The sequence below is a fragment of the Lissotriton vulgaris genome, chromosome 7, assembly GCF_964263255.1.
Source record: "Lissotriton vulgaris chromosome 7, aLisVul1.2, whole genome shotgun sequence".
Classification (NCBI taxonomy): domain Eukaryota; kingdom Metazoa; phylum Chordata; class Amphibia; order Caudata; family Salamandridae; genus Lissotriton; species Lissotriton vulgaris.
In genome coordinates this window covers 6,764,787-6,782,178 of record NC_141695.1, presented here as the reverse complement: position 1 = coordinate 6,782,178, position 17,392 = coordinate 6,764,787, and the positions used below count along the sequence as shown (strand labels likewise).

Below are 17,392 nucleotides of genomic sequence, written 5' to 3'. Positions count from 1 at the left end.
ACCCCACGTCATCTTTACAGGAAATATTGAATAAATATCTCCAGGAAGCAGTTACAAATGGAATCATCAACACTCAACAGAAGTTGTATTTGACCACACAGAACCCAAGAAGACCCAAACTGTATATGACACCAAAGATACACAAACATCCTACAGATCCACCATATCGCCCCATAGTGGCGGGCTGCAGTTCAATATTCGACCCACTTGGAAAATACCTTGATCACCATCTGCAACAGTTCGTTCAATCATGGTGCACCTATATCAAAGATACCACCCATTTTTTGAATAAAATTGAAACCATACAAAAGTTCTACAATAAAGATTGGGTGCTGTGTACCATTGATGTTACAGCCTTATATACCTTCATTAATCATGTTGAAGGGATGGAAGCTACAGAATGGGCACTGTTACAACTTGATTTGACCCAAGACAAAAGTATTTCTTTTGTTAAAGTTACTTCACTTCTGTCTGAAAAACAGTTATTTCCAATGGAAGGACAACTTTTATGGACAGCTAGCTGGCACAAGCATGGGATTTTCTGAAGCACCAGCATATGCTAACATTTTTATGTCCAAATTTGAACAAGAACACATACTAACATCAGAGACATGGTGTGAAGGTTTGGTACAATATTGTCGTTTTATAGAAGACATTTTTCTAATTTGGTCTAAAGATCAGCTGGAACTTAAAAGTTTGATACACCAACTCAACACTAAGAACTCAAGGATCCAATTTACACACTCAATAAGTATGACTCAAGTCAATTTCCTGGAAGTGAAGGTGTTCGGCCAGCGCCGAACACCTTCACTTCCAGATCCACACCGACCCCAAGACCACACTCAGAGGCACCCTCCTCTACCGGCCTCCAGGACCCCGTGCACAATTCAATGACGACATCACTGACTTTATCACCCCACACGCCCTCCCCTCCGAGGAATACATTCTATTGGGAGACCTCAATTTTCACCTGGAAAAGAGCAATGACAGCAACACCACCACCCTTCTGGACAATCTCGCCAACCTCGGACTCAAACAACTTGTCAATACCCCCACCCACAATGCAGGTTACACACTCGACCCTATCTTCACCTCCAGCAAACATGTCTCCTTCAGTCACACCACAGCTCTCCATTGGACGGACCACAGCTGCGTTCACTTTATCTACAAAAAGACCACAACCCACAACCATCCTCAACCTACTCTGCAAAGAAACTGGAACAAAATCACCATCGACCAGATCTCCTCATCGCTTCTTCAAAACCCCCCTGCCCACTCCTCAAACCCCAACCAAGCAGCCATTAACCTCACCCAATGGCTAACCAACAGCGCCGACAACCTAGCACCGTTGAAAAAACGTCAAATCAAACTAGGCAGCAAAAACGCCTCCTGGTTCAACGATGATCTTAAGAAATCCAAGAAACTCTGTCGCTCCCTCGAGAAGGCCTGGAAAAAAGACCCAAACACCAGCACCAGGGACGCCTTCAAAAACGCCACCCGCATACACCACCAACCAATCCGGTCTGCCAAGAAAGCCGCATTCAAAGACCGACTAGATAACAACGCCCACAACAGCAAGGAATTATTCAACATCGTCAAAGAATTTACCAACCCCTCAGCCAACTCCAACGACATCACCCCCTCTCAAGCCCTTTGCGACTCCCTAGCTTAATTCTTCCACAACAAAATCGCAGACATCCACAACAGCTCCGACAACCAACCCGGAGACCAACCCACCCAACCTTCTGCAGTACCTTCACCCCCCTTGAACATCCTTAATGACTGGAACCCAATCTCCACTGAGGACACCATCCGCCTGATGAACTCCATCCACCCAGGATCCCCCACAGACCCATGCCCTCACCACATCTTCAACAAAGCAGACTCCATCATAGCACCACACCTCCGAGATGTCATCAACTGCTCCCTCAACTCCGCCACCTTCCCGGAAAGCTGGAAACACGCAGAACTCAGCGCCCTTCTGAAAAAACCCACAGCTGACCCCACCGAACTCAAAAACTACCGCCCCATCTCGCTCCTTCCATTCCCGGCCAAAGTCATCGAGAAAGCTGTCAACAACCAGCTCGCCGCCTTCCTCGAAACCAACAAATCCCTCGACTCCTCACAGTCCGGCTTCCGAGCCAAACACAGCACTGAGACCGCCCTCATCGCAGCAACAGACGACATTCGAACTCTACTGGACAATGGAGACACAGTCGCCCTCATCCTCCTCGACCTCTCCGCAGCCTTCGACACAGTCTGTCATAGCACCCTATTACAACGCCTCAGAAACATCGGAACCCAAGGAAAAGCACTGGAATGGATCACCTCGTTCCTCACCGGAAGAACTCAAAGAGTCCGCCTCCCACCATTCAAATCAGAGGCCTCTGGAGTCATTTGCGGCGTGCCACAAGGATCTTCACTAAGCCCCACCCTCTTCAACGTATACATGAGCCCCCTCGCGGCCATCGCACGCCAACACAACCTCAACATCATCTCCTACGCTGATGACACTCAACTGATCCTCTTACTCACCAATGACCCGAACACCGCCAAAACCAACCTACATGAAGGAATGAAAAAAGTAGCCGAGTGGATGAAGCACAGACGTCTGAAACTGAACTCAGACAAAACAGAAGTCCTTATCTTAGGTACCTCCCCCTCCCCCTGGGATGACTCTTGGTGGCCAGAGGCCCTGGAAAAGCACCCATCCCGACGGACCACGCACGGAACCTGGGCGTCATCCTGGACTCCTCACTCTCAATGAACAGACAAGTCAACGCCGTTTCATCATCTTGCTTCAACATTCTTTGCATGCTCAAAAAAACATTTCGCTGGATCCCCACCGAAACTAGAAAAATGGTCACCCACGCACTGGTCACGAGCCGCCTGGACTACGGAAACACCATATACGCCGGTACCACCGCAAAACTCCAGAAAAAACTCCAACGCATCCAGAACGCTTCAGCCAGACTCATACTAGACATCCTGCGTAAAGACCACATCTCTGGTCACCTGAAAAACATCCACTGGCTCCCCGTCAATAAGAGGATTACATTCCGCCTCCTAACCCACGCACACAAAGCACTTTACGAACTTAGACCCGAATGCCTCAACACACGACTTTCCTTCTACACCCCCTCCCGCCAGCTACGATCCTCCAACCAAGCCCTTGCTACTGTACCTCGCATCAACAAAACCACCATGGGAGGAAGATCCTTCTCCTACCTGGCAGGTAAAACCGGGAACTCACTTCCCACTCACCTTCGCCTCACTCAGAACCACCTAGCATTCAGAAAGCAACTTAAAACTTGGATATTCGACAAGTAATTCCCCACCCTTCTTCAAGCGCCTTGAGACCCTCTGGGTATGTAGCGCGCTATATAAATTATTTGACTTGACTTGACTTGTTGTGACCATTAAAAAAGATCAAACAGAGAACAGACTAGTAACAGATATATATACAAAGCCCATTGATCGTAATAGTGTCCATCCAAGAAGTTTGATCACGAACTTACCGTATTCACATTTTCTAAGAATTAAGAAAATATGTACAGATGAAGAGACCTTCAGTAAACAACCAAAGATACACCGTACTAGATTCGAGCAAAGAGGGTATCCCCCAGACATCCTTGATCAAAGTATTGACAGGTTGATGATCAGAGATCGACAATCTCTCTTAACTACGTTACCCAAGAAACAGAGCACTGCGTTTACCTTTGTATCAAAGTTTTCGACAGCATCAAATGAAATTAAAAGAGTTATTCTCAACCGATGGGAGCTTCTACAAAATGAAGAGGAGTTTAATGGAATATATGCTGAACAACCAATATTCGCGTACACAAGAGGAAGAAACCTTATGGACACTGTACGAACACCAGCTAAATTACCAGAACCCAACACGTACAAAGGTACGCAGAAATGTCACAACTGCACTCACTGCAATAATATAATTACAGGCAATATACTAGTGCATCCCATCTCTGGTAAAAAATTTCAGTTGAAACACTCAGCTGACTGCAACACCACTCATTTAGTCTACAGCCTAAAATACCCATGTGGCAAAATTTACATAGGCAAAACAGAGCGCAAGCTCAAAGTAAGATTAACAGAGCATAAAAGTACTATTGGTACCAAGAGTAGATCCACAGCAATATCCAACCATTGGTTGGATGAACACCACAACATTGCCCAACTGAGAGTACAAGTTGTGGAAGTAGTGAGAAAAATAGAAGGACAGGATAACAGTGCTAAACTTCTACAAAGAGAAGAATTTTGGATAGACCATCTACACACATTGATTCCCCAAGGTCTCAATGACAGGCTAGATTTCAGTTGTTTCCTGTGAAGAGTTACAGTACACGAGAGTACAGTAATAGAACAGCTTTCATTGAGACATGTTTCTATTTTGTATGTACCTAGATCAATTTGTAGACATTTTGTCCACTAAACATGAGGATAATGACAATATGGGTTGTTTCAACATGTATAAGAACACTTTGTTTGTCGGATTATTAAATATGTGAACATGTAGTTGACTTTATCATGTGGTAGATGACAACTAATCGTTACATATTATTGATTTTGTTATCAGGGTTTAGATAATCATCATATACATTTTGGACTACTAAACCAATAAGTAATTGTAAAATAGAGCCGTAAGGTTCAATTTTAGAGACATTAAACCTTTTATTAGATCTGAAATATCATATATTTGTAGAATCAGTACATGCAGAGCCAGTATTATCATCGAGTGCTATTTTATAACTTAATGAACAGCCAGATATATTATATTATTTTGGGCCAGTCACAGATAGCATGACTTAACTCAAACATAGTTAACTGATATAGACCTTTTTGGGTACTTTTCAATTATCATATACTGATCCCGGAATTGTTGATGAGTTAAATATCTTCTTTGGAAAATACTACGGACACCTAGTTTGATAAAAATGCTATCAGTTCAGAGTATTAACAACATAAACAAGGACCACAGTCACTCACATAATGATGTCTAAACCTGTAGTTCTCGTAATACTGTAGTACTCGTAATTACCTGTCAACAGTTAAAAAGACTACCATTCCCATAAATCCACGCTCCTAGTGACGTTCACACTTAGGCTCGGCACTCTTTTAATAGCGTATGGTATCCTTCCGCGGTAATCTGTATTGAACGTTTGAATCCTTGACAGTTCTCCTTTGCTTTTTGCCCTTTATATTAATCCTCTTATTTTAAAACTATTAGAAAGTAACAATATTAAGCCAATAGTATATAATCACCATGAGACTAAAGTTTTAGCATATGCTGACGACATCGCGGTACTAACATCCCACCCGATTGAAGCTATGCGCGAAATTGAATTACTCGCACTACAATACGGTAAATATTCGGGTTATTCTTTAAATAGGGGAAAGACCATTGTGCTGTGCACAGACAATACTATCTGTTCAGATTCGAGAAGAGCAAATAATGCGACATATTTGGGAGTGATATTATCTGCTGACATAAAGATATTAGCCAAAAATAACTTTGATCCATTAATAGAAAAAATTAAGATAGATTTGGATAGGGTAAACGGTTTGCATCTTTCCATTATAGGTAGAGTAAATTATTTAAAAATGAATATATTACCGAAATGTCTGTATCTCTTTCGCTCTATTCCTTTATTTATAGATCCTAATATAATTAATTTAATTAATAAGCTTACTTCTAAATTTGTCTGGCAAAATGGGAAGATCAGACGATCTCTACTCTATCTATCCACTCCGCTCAACAGAGGTGGGCTCACTGCTCCAAATTTAACCTTATATTACTGGGCAGCCTTTTTAAAACATCTAAAACCCATGATTCTAGGAACACCCTTAGCCCTTGATACGTCTAACATTAATATACCAACAATTTATGAATTAATGCTAGGGCAAGAAGCGAAAGGCTTGCTGTTAAGAAAAACTGAAAAAGCCTATTATAATCGAACTAAGAGTGAAATTATTAAAAGTGCCTGGCTGATCTGGAACAAGATACTTAAACATACACAAATTGGCAAATTCAACCGATATACGCCCATTTTCCATTCTACCATTACATCTGACCTTGACTTTGAACATACAGCTAAGAAATGGTATAGTCTAGGCATAAAAACAATTAACGAAGTGTGGATGAATGGGCCACAAACTACATTTCAAGATGTTAAAATAAGATTTGGTCTTCCAGAAGGTGATTTTCTTAAATTTGCACAATTACAGGCAAAATTAAAAGCTAAAAAAGAAGCTATTACTCTTCAGAAGAATGATTTAATAGAAGCAAGTCATCATGCAAAAACCAAGATTGGAACATTATATAATATCTTATTAACTAATGTCAACGATGATCTCGAGAAAACAGAAACTAAATGGATGGTAAAATTAAATAATCCGGACGTTGATATAGATAAATTATTGGAAATGAGCAGCAAATTATTTATGGCTAGTAATTTAAAGGCTCAATTATACAAAACTATTTATGATTTATATTTTACCCCTGCTAAACTTTTTGCATGGGGGAAAGGGGAAAATGATCATTGCCCACGCTGTTCACAAGGCCCAGCGACTTTAATTCACCTTTTTAGTAGCTGCTCCGAGCTACGTTTATTAAAAAATATGATTGCCACATTTTGGGAGAAAGTCTTTCATCGCAAACTTCCAGAGTCCGATACCTTATTTGTGTTGGGATATGATAGCTCGCTAAAGCTGAGTAAATCTGAACAAAGACTGTTATTTATAGGTACAGCTGTATTGAGACTAATCTTGTCCGCACGCTGGAAGGATACTCTTCCTCCTACCTTTCAAATGTGGCTAGCTCGATTTCTCGCAGTTTATTCTTTTGAATCTGCAATTTATGAAACTAGAGGAATTAAAACAAAATTACGTGGTAAAGAATTGTGGAACCCTATATCACTATGGAAAGAGGAGGTTTGTCCTAGTGGAATTGGTTAATGGAAATTTTTTGGCCTCATATATGTCATATGTTATTTTCTGAAATGTGTTGGTTTTTTCCTTTTCTTTTTGAATTTTAACTGTAAACATTCGATGTATCACATTATGCTTGTAATTTGTATTACCCTCTGCTGAATGCTGGTTCAATAAAAAAAATAAAAAAAAAAAAAAAAAAAAAAAAAAAAAAAAAATGAATCCTTGACAGTTCACCGGCAGTAACGGAGAAACATTTCTTCATCACAAGGTATGCGTTTAAAACTAGTGTTTTATTATTCAACACCACATGTATTTTATACAACCATAGTCAAGAGCATTGTATATATATTCTTATTTACAGAAAAACAATCCAGAATTACTCGACTAATACAACGAAATGAAGCAAAAATACAGTGATTGAGATAAACGCTAACCATTAGGTAGGTTGAATATTATTGTTCGACCAAGACTTTAAAGTTTTAACAATGAGACAATTAATCGTGAATACGTTTACATTATTACAAGACCCATTTTTATGTAGATGTCTACCTAGTGGGCCACTCATTCATATTGAACTTGAGAAACCATTGGACGCTTATTGGCACAATAGCTGATATTATACAGGTCAGTTTCTTTCATTACATGTTATACAAGACAAGGGTGAATAAGGAGCCAGATTTCATCGATCCGATTTATAACATAGGTTGTCTACTACAGTTGTATATTTACCAACAGCCCGTGAGGCGCTTATTTTTTGAATTACCTATTATTTACGCAAGGCCATTTGTGTGGTATTTGAGTATCAGAATAACATATACTGCGTTAGTCTTTGAAGCATTTACTCGATAACGCTATGTACCTCAGGTCAGTCCAGTTATTCAGTTTTGTTAGGAGGTTTCGTGAATGTCTTATTTGGTGTTGTAGCATTCTAGTGCTACAGTACCTGGGAGACCTTGTAATCCAATGTCTTTTGATATACATAGATCCTAAACATTTGCATAACTGAGATAATAATAAACGCACATTACGTTTATCATCTCGAATCTTGTTAAGATTCAGTTTGACATGATTAATCAGAACCTTCTTTTAGACAGATCATAACATAGGATCCCAATTATAAGTTTAAGTGTAGATATTCCAAGAAAATACCCCCAGTGTCTAACTTTTTTTTCATATTATCCATACACAATTGTGATTTATGTATGTTTTGGTATTTCTAGGATATTTCCCCTGACGAAGGGAATAAAAATTCCCGAAACGCATTGGGCTACGCATCTCCTGAAACCAACAGTCATATGTTAATTCATGCTATACAATGTTTCCATTTCATTTGATTTCGATGTAAATAGGATTTCATTGTTTATATGTCAATAATTCTTATGGATGATTTCTAATGCAGAAAGATATGTATAGTGTAGGATGACACGTACAGTTACAATGTAATAATTGTTAATATAAATGTGACATTGCAACATTTAAGATTGACACAATCTGGATAAAAAAATGAATTAATACAAATGAGAGTGTTTATTTTGATTCTAACGGATGAAAGCCCAGATATTTTGTTTCTATGTGAAACATGGCTCCATGATGACCAAACTAGTATCCAGAACCTCACGCTGCCCGAGGGATTCTCTATGATAACCATAAATAGAGACTCAAGGGGTGGTGGGATAGCTGTCGTATACCGAACGACATACAACTGCTCCTTCATGAAGGAAGACATCTGGGGTGCGAAAGCGCACGGTTTAAGATCACCACTAGTCCGCAGTTTACCCTCTCGGGCCTATATATCTACCGTCCGCCCGGTCCTACCTCTAGGTTCATTGAAGAACTTTTAGACGTAGCTCATACTCTAGTGGTGTCTTCTCCCAACTTCACATTATTGGGAGATCTTAACCTCCATTTTGACTCCGTGTCTGACCCTACCATTAAAAACGTATTGGCGGATCTTACAGCCCTACAACTTAACTCGCTTATTCATACCCCTACTCACTCTGCCGGGCACTCACTAGACCCTGTCTTTACCAACATCTTAGAGGCCACGGCTGATCTCCCCAAACCCATGGGCTGGACTGACCATTTCCTTATTAGATTTTCCATGATGGTCAGAGAACCGCTCACAAAAAATACTTCCAGTTCCTGCTATAAGAGGCCCTGGCACAAACTTTCATCTGGTGATCTTATCACTAATCTAGGCGATTTCCACTTTAATGCCGAGAATAGAGACATAAATGCAGCATATGCTGCTTTCCATGAGTGGATCACCACAGGGCTTGATACCCTAATTCCAGCCAAATGGATCGAAACCCGTAGTACCCCTTCTAACCCATGGTACAATGAGAATTTAAAAACCATGCGGAAAGAATGTAAAAGAGCTGAACGCTGCTGGAAGAAGGAGTATAAGGATACTGACAAAGCCCTCTACCTGTCAAAGTTAAGGACGTACCACAAGGCGATACGTACCACTCGTGCATCCTTTTATGCTAAGTAAATCAACTTAAGTGCTAACCCCACCAAAACCATTTTTAAGCTAGTACAAAATCTCCAAAATAGCTCTAACCCAGCACCATGCATTACTTCCTTACAACAATGTGATGACCTCGCTACTTTCTTTATAGAAAAAGTGAGGAAAATCTACAACACCTTTCCACAGGATTTTCCTGAGCTCCTCAACCCTCTTAACCTTTTGGCCGACAATCCTAGCCTGTCACTTATACCTAGTATAACCCATGACGACCTAGCCAAACTATGCACACAGGTTAAGTCCGGTTCTCCTACAGATCCTATGAGACCAGCCAAATTTCTAGAATCCCTTGATTTTTTCCTCCCTCCCTTGGCCACTCTGCTCAATCTCTCTTTCTCCTCGGCGGTGGTTCCCACCTGCTGGAAGCAAGCATGGGTCTCTCCGATTATTAAAAAGCCTACGTTAGACCTACCTGTAGGACACCCCCGCGCCGCACGGCCACCAGCTGCTGCGTGTGCCCCCTCCGCCTTCTGCCTCGCTGCCGGCTGCTGCCGCCTGACCACGCCCCCTCCCTCGAGCCACGAGGTCCGTGGTAGCTCCTGTGCCCTGCTGTCTTTCTGTTAGCCTAAGTTAGATCTGTATTTCTTTATTTTGTGTAATTTTGTCATTTTTCCTTAATTTGTCAGCATTGTAGTTTTTCTGTCCCTCTGTTCCCTCCCCGCTCCCCGCTTCCCGCCACCGCCGCTAAGCCCCGCCCCTTTTGCCTTCTGTATCCCTCCCCGCTCCCGCCTCCCAGCTGCCCCGCCCACCCGCGCACTTGGCCATATATGGCGACCGTGCGACGCAGGTGAGTGTGACCTACCTGTAGGACACCCCCGCGCCGCACGGCCACCAGCTGCTGCGTGTGCCCCCTCCACCTTCTGCCTCGCTGCCCGGCTGCTGCCGCCTGACCACGCCCCCTCCCTCGAGCCACGAGGTCCGTGGTAGCTCCTGTGCCCTGCTGTCTTTCTGTTAGCCTAAGTTAGATCTGTATTTCTTTATTTTGTGTAATTTTGTCATTTTTCCTTAATTTGTCAGCATTGTAGTTTTTCTGTCCCTCTGTTCCCTCCCCGCTCCCCGCTTCCCGCCACCGCCGCTAAGCCCCGCCCCTTTTGCCTTCTGTATCCCTCCCCGCCTCCCAGCTGCCCCGCCCACCCGCGCACTTCGCCATATATGGCGACCGTGCGAAGGCGCGCCAAAGGTAAGCCCGTCTACGCCCGTCCGCGCCTGGACCGCGCCCAGTGCCAGGACCCCTGGCCTTCGAGGACCCCGACCGACCCGCCTGACGTACAACGCCGCCACCCTCATCGCACTCAACACCGGCCGAGCCCCGGAATGCTGCAGAGCCACCCCACGACGCGTCCACGGACCCTTCAGCTGCAGCACCTGCAAGTTCACCTGCATCCGGACCTGCCCGACACCAGCACCTGCCATGCCGAACACCAGCAGCAACCACCTCAAGTTTATCCTGCTCAACACCCGCTCCGTCCACAGACACGCCATCGAACTCTGGAACCTCATCGACACCACAGCCCCCGACGTCGCCTTCATCACGGAGACCTGGATGAACGCCTCCTCAGCACCCGACATCGCCATCGCCATCCCAGAGGGCTACAAGATCACCCGGAGGGACCGCAACGCCAACCAGGTGGGAGGAGGCATCGCCATCATCCACAAGAACACCATCCGCATCACGACCAGCACCGACAACACCCCACCTTCCGCCGAACACCTGCACTTCCAGATCCACACCGACCCGAAGACCACCCTCAGAGGCACCCTGATCTACCGACCTCCGGGACCACGCACTCAATTCAGCGAGGACATCGCCGACTTCGTCAGCCCGCACGCCCTCCCCTCCGCCGACTACATCCTCCTGGGGGACTTCAACTTCCACCTGGAGAACAACAACGACTGCAACACCAGCACCCTGCTCAACAACCTCGCCAACCTTGGACTCAAGCAGCTGGTGTCCACCCCCACCCACCTCGCCGGACACACACTTGACGCCATCTTCTCATCCAGCAAAGACATCGCCTTCAGCCACGCCACAGAACTCCACTGGACGGATCACAGATGCATCCACTTCACCTTCAGAAGAACGACGATCCACCACCACCAGCAACAGGCTGCCTGAAGAAGCTGGAACAAGATCACAGCCGACCAGCTCGCCGCCTCCCTGAGCCAGCACCCTCCGGCCAGCTCAGCGAACCCCAGCCAGGCCGCCGACAACCTCACGAAGTGGATCAGCAACTGCGTGGACGAACTCGCCCCACTGAGGACCCCGCCCAGCAGACCCGGCAGTAAGAGAGCCCCATGGTTCACCGACGAACTCAAGAGCTCCAAGAAGAACTGCCGAGCCCTCGAGAAAGCCTGGAGAAGGGAACCCACGCCGGACAACAGGACCACCCTCAAGATCGCCACCCGGAAACACCACCAACTGATCCGCATCGCCAAGAAAACGGCTTTCAAGAACCGACTGGACAACAACGCACACAACTGCAAGGAACTCTTCAACATCGTGAAAGAGCTCTCCAACCCCAACGCCGGAAACAACGACATCACCCCTTCGCAAGACCTCTGCAACTCCCTCGCCTCCTACTTCCACAACAAGATCGCGGACATACACAACAGCTTCAGCACCCATCCGACCCACGCCACTACCGCAGCAACGCCACCCACCACCACCCTCCGCGCCTGGACCCCGGTCAACACCGAAGACACCGTCCACACGATGAACTCCGTCCACTCCGGATCTCCGACCGACCCCTGCCCTCACCACGTCTTCAACAAAGACAACGCTGTCATCGCACCCCACCTGCGGGACATCATCAACACCTCATTCGACACCACCACCTTCCCCGAGAGCTGGAAGCACGCCAAACTCAGCGTTCTACTGAAGAAACCTACAGCAGACCCCACCGAACTCAAGAATTACCGCCCCATCTCTCTACTCCCGTTTCCAGCCAAAGTCATCGAGAAAACCGTCAACAAACAGCTGGCCGCCTTCCTCGAGACGAATGGATCCCTCGACCCATCACAGTCCAGATTCCGTGCCAACCACAGCACCGAGACCGCCCTCATCGCCGCCACTGACGACATCCGAGCCCTGATGGACAACGGGGAAACAGCGGCCCTCTCTCAACGTCTACATGAGCCCTCTCGCGGCCATCGCACGCCAACACAACCTCAACATAATCTCCTACGCCGACGACACCCAGCTGATCCTCTCCCTGACCAACGACCCCGCCGCCGCCAGAGCCAACCTGCACGAAGGGATGAGAGAGGTAGCCGAGTGGATGACGACGAGCCGCCTGAAGCTGAACTCGGATAAGACGGAGGTCCTCATCCTGGGCTCCTCGCCCTCCGCCTGGGACGACTCCTGGTGGCCCCCCGCCCTGGGCACCGCACCCAAACCGACGGACCACGCACGCAACCTGGGTTTCATCCTGGACTCCTCCCTCTCCATGACCAGGCAAGTCAACGCCGTCTCCTCGTCGTGCTTCAACATCCTGCGCATGCTTCGGAAGATCTTCTGGTGGATCCCCACAGAGACCAGGAAGACCACCTCTCCTTCAGGAAGAAGCTCAAGACCTGGCTGTTCGAGCAGTAGTGGCACCCCACCCCCCCCAAGCGCCTCGAGACCCTACGGGTAGGTAGTGCGCTCTATAAATTTCTTTGATTGATTGATTAGACCAAACAAAGCCAGAAATTTTTAGACCTATTTCACTGCTTCCATGGGCATCTAAACTGGCAGAAGCCCACGTGAACAAAGTATTGTCCCACTATATGGTCCAAAATAAAATCTTGGACCCATCCCAAAATGACTTCAGATCAGGATTCAGTACCGAATCCGCCCTGCTGACTACCATTGAACACCTCCGGAACATACTGGACGCCGGTCAAAGTGCTGCGCTGATTCTACTTGACCTCAGCGCGGCCTTTGATACGGTCTCCCATAATATCCTGCTAAGACGACTCGAGGCAATAGGGATTTGCGATCTTGCCCTTGAGTGGTTTCGGTCCTTCCTGAAGGATAGATCCTTCCGGGTCTCAGCCCCCCCATTTATTTCTCTGCCCCATTCCATCAAACAAGGAGTTCCCCAGGGATCGGCGCTTAGCCCATCCCTTTTTAATCTCTATGTCCAGCCTCTCGCTGAAGTGGCAAAAGAGTGGGACCTTACGCTGGTGTCGGATGCTGACGACACGCAGCTGGTCATCACTCTAACTGAGGGCCCCTCAATTTCAGCTGCGAAATTTAGAGATGGCTTAGCGGCAGTTGCGCAATGGATGACACGTAATTGCCTACAATTGAACGCTGGGAAAACAGAAGTGCTGCTCCTTGGAAAAAATCCCTGTTACTGGAGTGAACATTGGTGGCCGTCCCTACTTGGCCCCATTCCTTCGCCCAAAACTGTGGTGAAGAATTTGGGTGTCTGGCTGGACTCCTCTCTCAATTTCCAGACCCACACAAAGAAAGTGGCAGATACTTGTGTGGGTCTGCTGAGGAGCCTTCATCCGATACTGGGCTTCTTCGACCCCAAAACGCGCCAACTGATAGTTCAATAAATCATCCTGGCTCGATTGGATTATGCCAATGTTCTATTCTTATGCATCAATAAAGCAGAGATGGTACGGCTGCAACGGGTACAAAACTCAGCAGCTAGGGCTGTGGTGGGCCTTCCCCACAGGTGCTCTGCTAGATCTACCATCCAGAAGCTACACTGGCTGCGTATTGAGTCTCGAGTTCGATTCAAGACTCTCACCACTGCCTTCAAAATTCTCAGATCAGATTGTCCGGGACTCCTACGCCCACTTCTGGTACCCTACACCCCCCAGCGCGCCCTACGCTCCTTAGGACAACACCTTGTGGTTGTCCCTCGCACCAGGCTCAGCAGAATGGGTGGCCGCTCTTTCAAGGTTTTGGGGGCGAAACTTTGGAACTCCCTGCCACTTCACATTCGCTCTATGACAAACCTGATGGCCTTTCGCAAGGCAATCAAAACATATCTGTTTTCCCTGATATAATCTTCCTGTTGTTTCACTCCCTCCCTCCCTCCCTCCCCTCAGGTATCTGTTATGGTTCAGGGCCGGGACGCCTCGTTGCTGGGACAGCTGTTTTGCGCTTAACAAATTATTAAAATAAAATACAAAATAAAATTCAATATTGAAAGACAGTTTTGTCCTTGGAACAGTGCACACTGCATACAGGCCGCTGCCTGCATCCCTCTACAGAATCTTGCACATAAACCATTTTCTGACAAAAAATGATGGTGAAAAGATGACAAACTGAAAGTGCTCGGATCTGTATCCTCTTCTCTTACGATAGAATATTTGCAAAGAGAATCTCCAACAGAGCACTTCGTCCAGGGAGGCGTTTGTCCCCTTGGATTCTCGTTTCTCTCGCTCAGTTCTCTTCCTCTTGTGATTATCACTGCATTGGGTATTAGTCAAGTTTTGGAAATGGCCCTTTCTGCAGTGTCATTCCCAAACTTTTTGCCTTTCTCCTCCTTTTTGTCTATCTTCGTTTTTTGTTGGATTTAGGACTCTGGGCACTTTACCACTGGTAACCAGTGCTAAAGTGCACGTGCCCTCTGCTTTAAACATGGTAATATTGGCTTAAACACGGGCAGCATATTTAATGTATTAATAAGCTCCTAGCATAGTGCACTGCATGTGCTCAGGGCCTGAGGCCTAACTGTTATTAGTTGCCCTGCAGCACTGATTCTGCCACCAACTTCAATAGCCCTTTGAACCTGTCTCAGGCCTGCCGTTACAGAGACTGTGCGTACAGCATTAAACTGCCCTGCCAACCTGGCAAGTTAGCCATCCTGTCAGGCCCAAATCTCCGTTTTAATACATCTAAGCCACCCTTAAGGTAGGCCCTTTATTTTATTTATTTTTATTTTAAAAGTTTTATATAGCGCTGGCTAGACCCAGAGGTATCAGAGCGCTTTACATGATTAGGATAGTATAAGGCAAAAATGTTATAAATACATATAAGAGGTAAGGCAACAACAATGTGAGTATATACAAAGTTACAACAACATAAGCATTATACAAATCAAGATAGATAAACAGGAGCTGGAGCAATACACTTCAAGTAATACACTTCAAGTAATTAGGTAGAATGGTGCACAAGAAGAAGGGCAGATCCTTCGAAACAAATAAAAGTATGGTGATAGGAGATCCGGAGTAAGGCGCAGGAGTAAGGCACAGGTTAGGATCCCCAATAGTAATTGAGGAGGTGGGTTTTGAGGTCTTTTTTGAAACTGTAATAGGAGGGGTTATAGTGCGGGTTTTTTGGGAGGGCGTTCCAGCCAGTAGGGGCATTGCCAGAGAAGGAGCGAGATTGTGTGGCTTTCTTTTTATGCAGAGGTGGGATTAGGATGAGGGTGTTGGTGCTTCTCAGAGGTCGTGTGGTGCCTGCAATGAGGAGTTTCTTGGAGAGGTACTTCGGAGTGTTTTGGTGAAGGGCTTTATGACAGCCCAATGGCAGGGTGCAGTGTATTCAAAAAGTAGGACAAGTATTTTTAAGTTGGACATGCCCTAGTAGTGATAAACTCTTAAATTTGTTATTCAAAACTGCAAAACCTCTCTCTCATAGGTTAACATTGAGATTACCTTATTACATTTTATAAGTGTAATTTCCAATTGGGAAGGGAAAGATGATGTCTCTGGAATCACAATTTAAAATCTTACCTTATAGGGCAAGTAGATGTTAAATTGTAATTCTGAATGTGCCATTTTTAGAAAGTTGTGAAGCTAGGAAAGGGGGTAATTGTTAGTATGAAAGGGCCGACCAAACAGCCATTGCGCACAGGAGTGTTCACTACTTTTCCTCTGCTCTGCAGCCCGCTCCTCACGCACACTACTGCAGCAAGAGGTCAAAATAAAATGATGATAACATTACATTAATATCAATTTATTGTTTCCTTTCTTTTGCTGCTTCCTGGCAGTGAGGTGACACTCCTCAGCCTTAGTGGAGGAGCCGCCACTGGTGCCCGCATTGGCGCTCGGCAGCCCATTGTGGGTCAGTGCACTGGGAAGGACAGGAATGCGCCGCATTGCCTTGAATACAGAGCATTCCTGTCCTTACCCAGTGACGTAGGGCAGAGTAGCGAGGGGACTTGCTTGGCTGTGCCACTCTTTCATAAATACAGCCATATGAGTTTAGTCGGGTCACTCTGCAGATAATATCTCCTTTTCATACTAAGGCTTTGGGTTACTTCCCAAAAGAATATTTTCTCACAAAATACATTCAGAAGTCATTGGCTGCATGTACCTCATCCTGCCTCCTCTCACCACCTTCCTACCTCTGCTGGAGCAGCGAGTCTCTCTGTATCACATGTCACTAGGCAGCTGCCTACCACGTGCCAGCCAAGGAGCTGAATAATTCTTACAAAGCATTGGCTAATCCAAACACTTCCTCGAAACCCAGATCTTACTTCGCCAAAGAGGGCCTGACCTGAACAAGATACCTTCAGGATCCTGGATGTCAAATAATCATATTATATTATGACTATTGTGATGTTGATATGTCCCATCTGTTGTTTAACTGGTTTAGCGTATTTCTGATTCATGTGAAAGTCGTAGAGACCCGACATTAGTTTTGTGTGCCCCCACCATGCTTAGGTAAAGCATCTCTGGGGCGCCCCACATGTCCACGCATATGGAGCCCGCTTGCTTCTGAGGCAGTGACGTGCTTGAGTGTATCTCTAGTATTGCGATGTTGCACCTGGAGCTCGTCTTCATGCATAGGGAGCGATTTGCATTGATTATCGGATATTAATTGATGCATGGAGTGTATTCTTCCCTTTTCCATAACTCCCACTCCAGCACTTTTGTTCATATTCAAAATGGGATTATCGAGGGAGATGATTGAAAGCTTTAGATCATTGAACGCCCTCCCATACCTATGGCGATACTCCTTTCAAG

At 45.7% G+C, this 17,392-nt stretch overlaps 1 protein-coding gene across 1 annotated transcript in view; it reads right to left on the bottom strand.

The window, feature by feature from the left end:
* The window catches only part of LOC147700485 (NXPE family member 2-like), a 194,110-nt gene that overhangs the window by 123,249 nt on the left and 53,469 nt on the right, over nt 1-17,392 (bottom strand). The gene's annotated exons all lie outside the window — the stretch shown is intronic.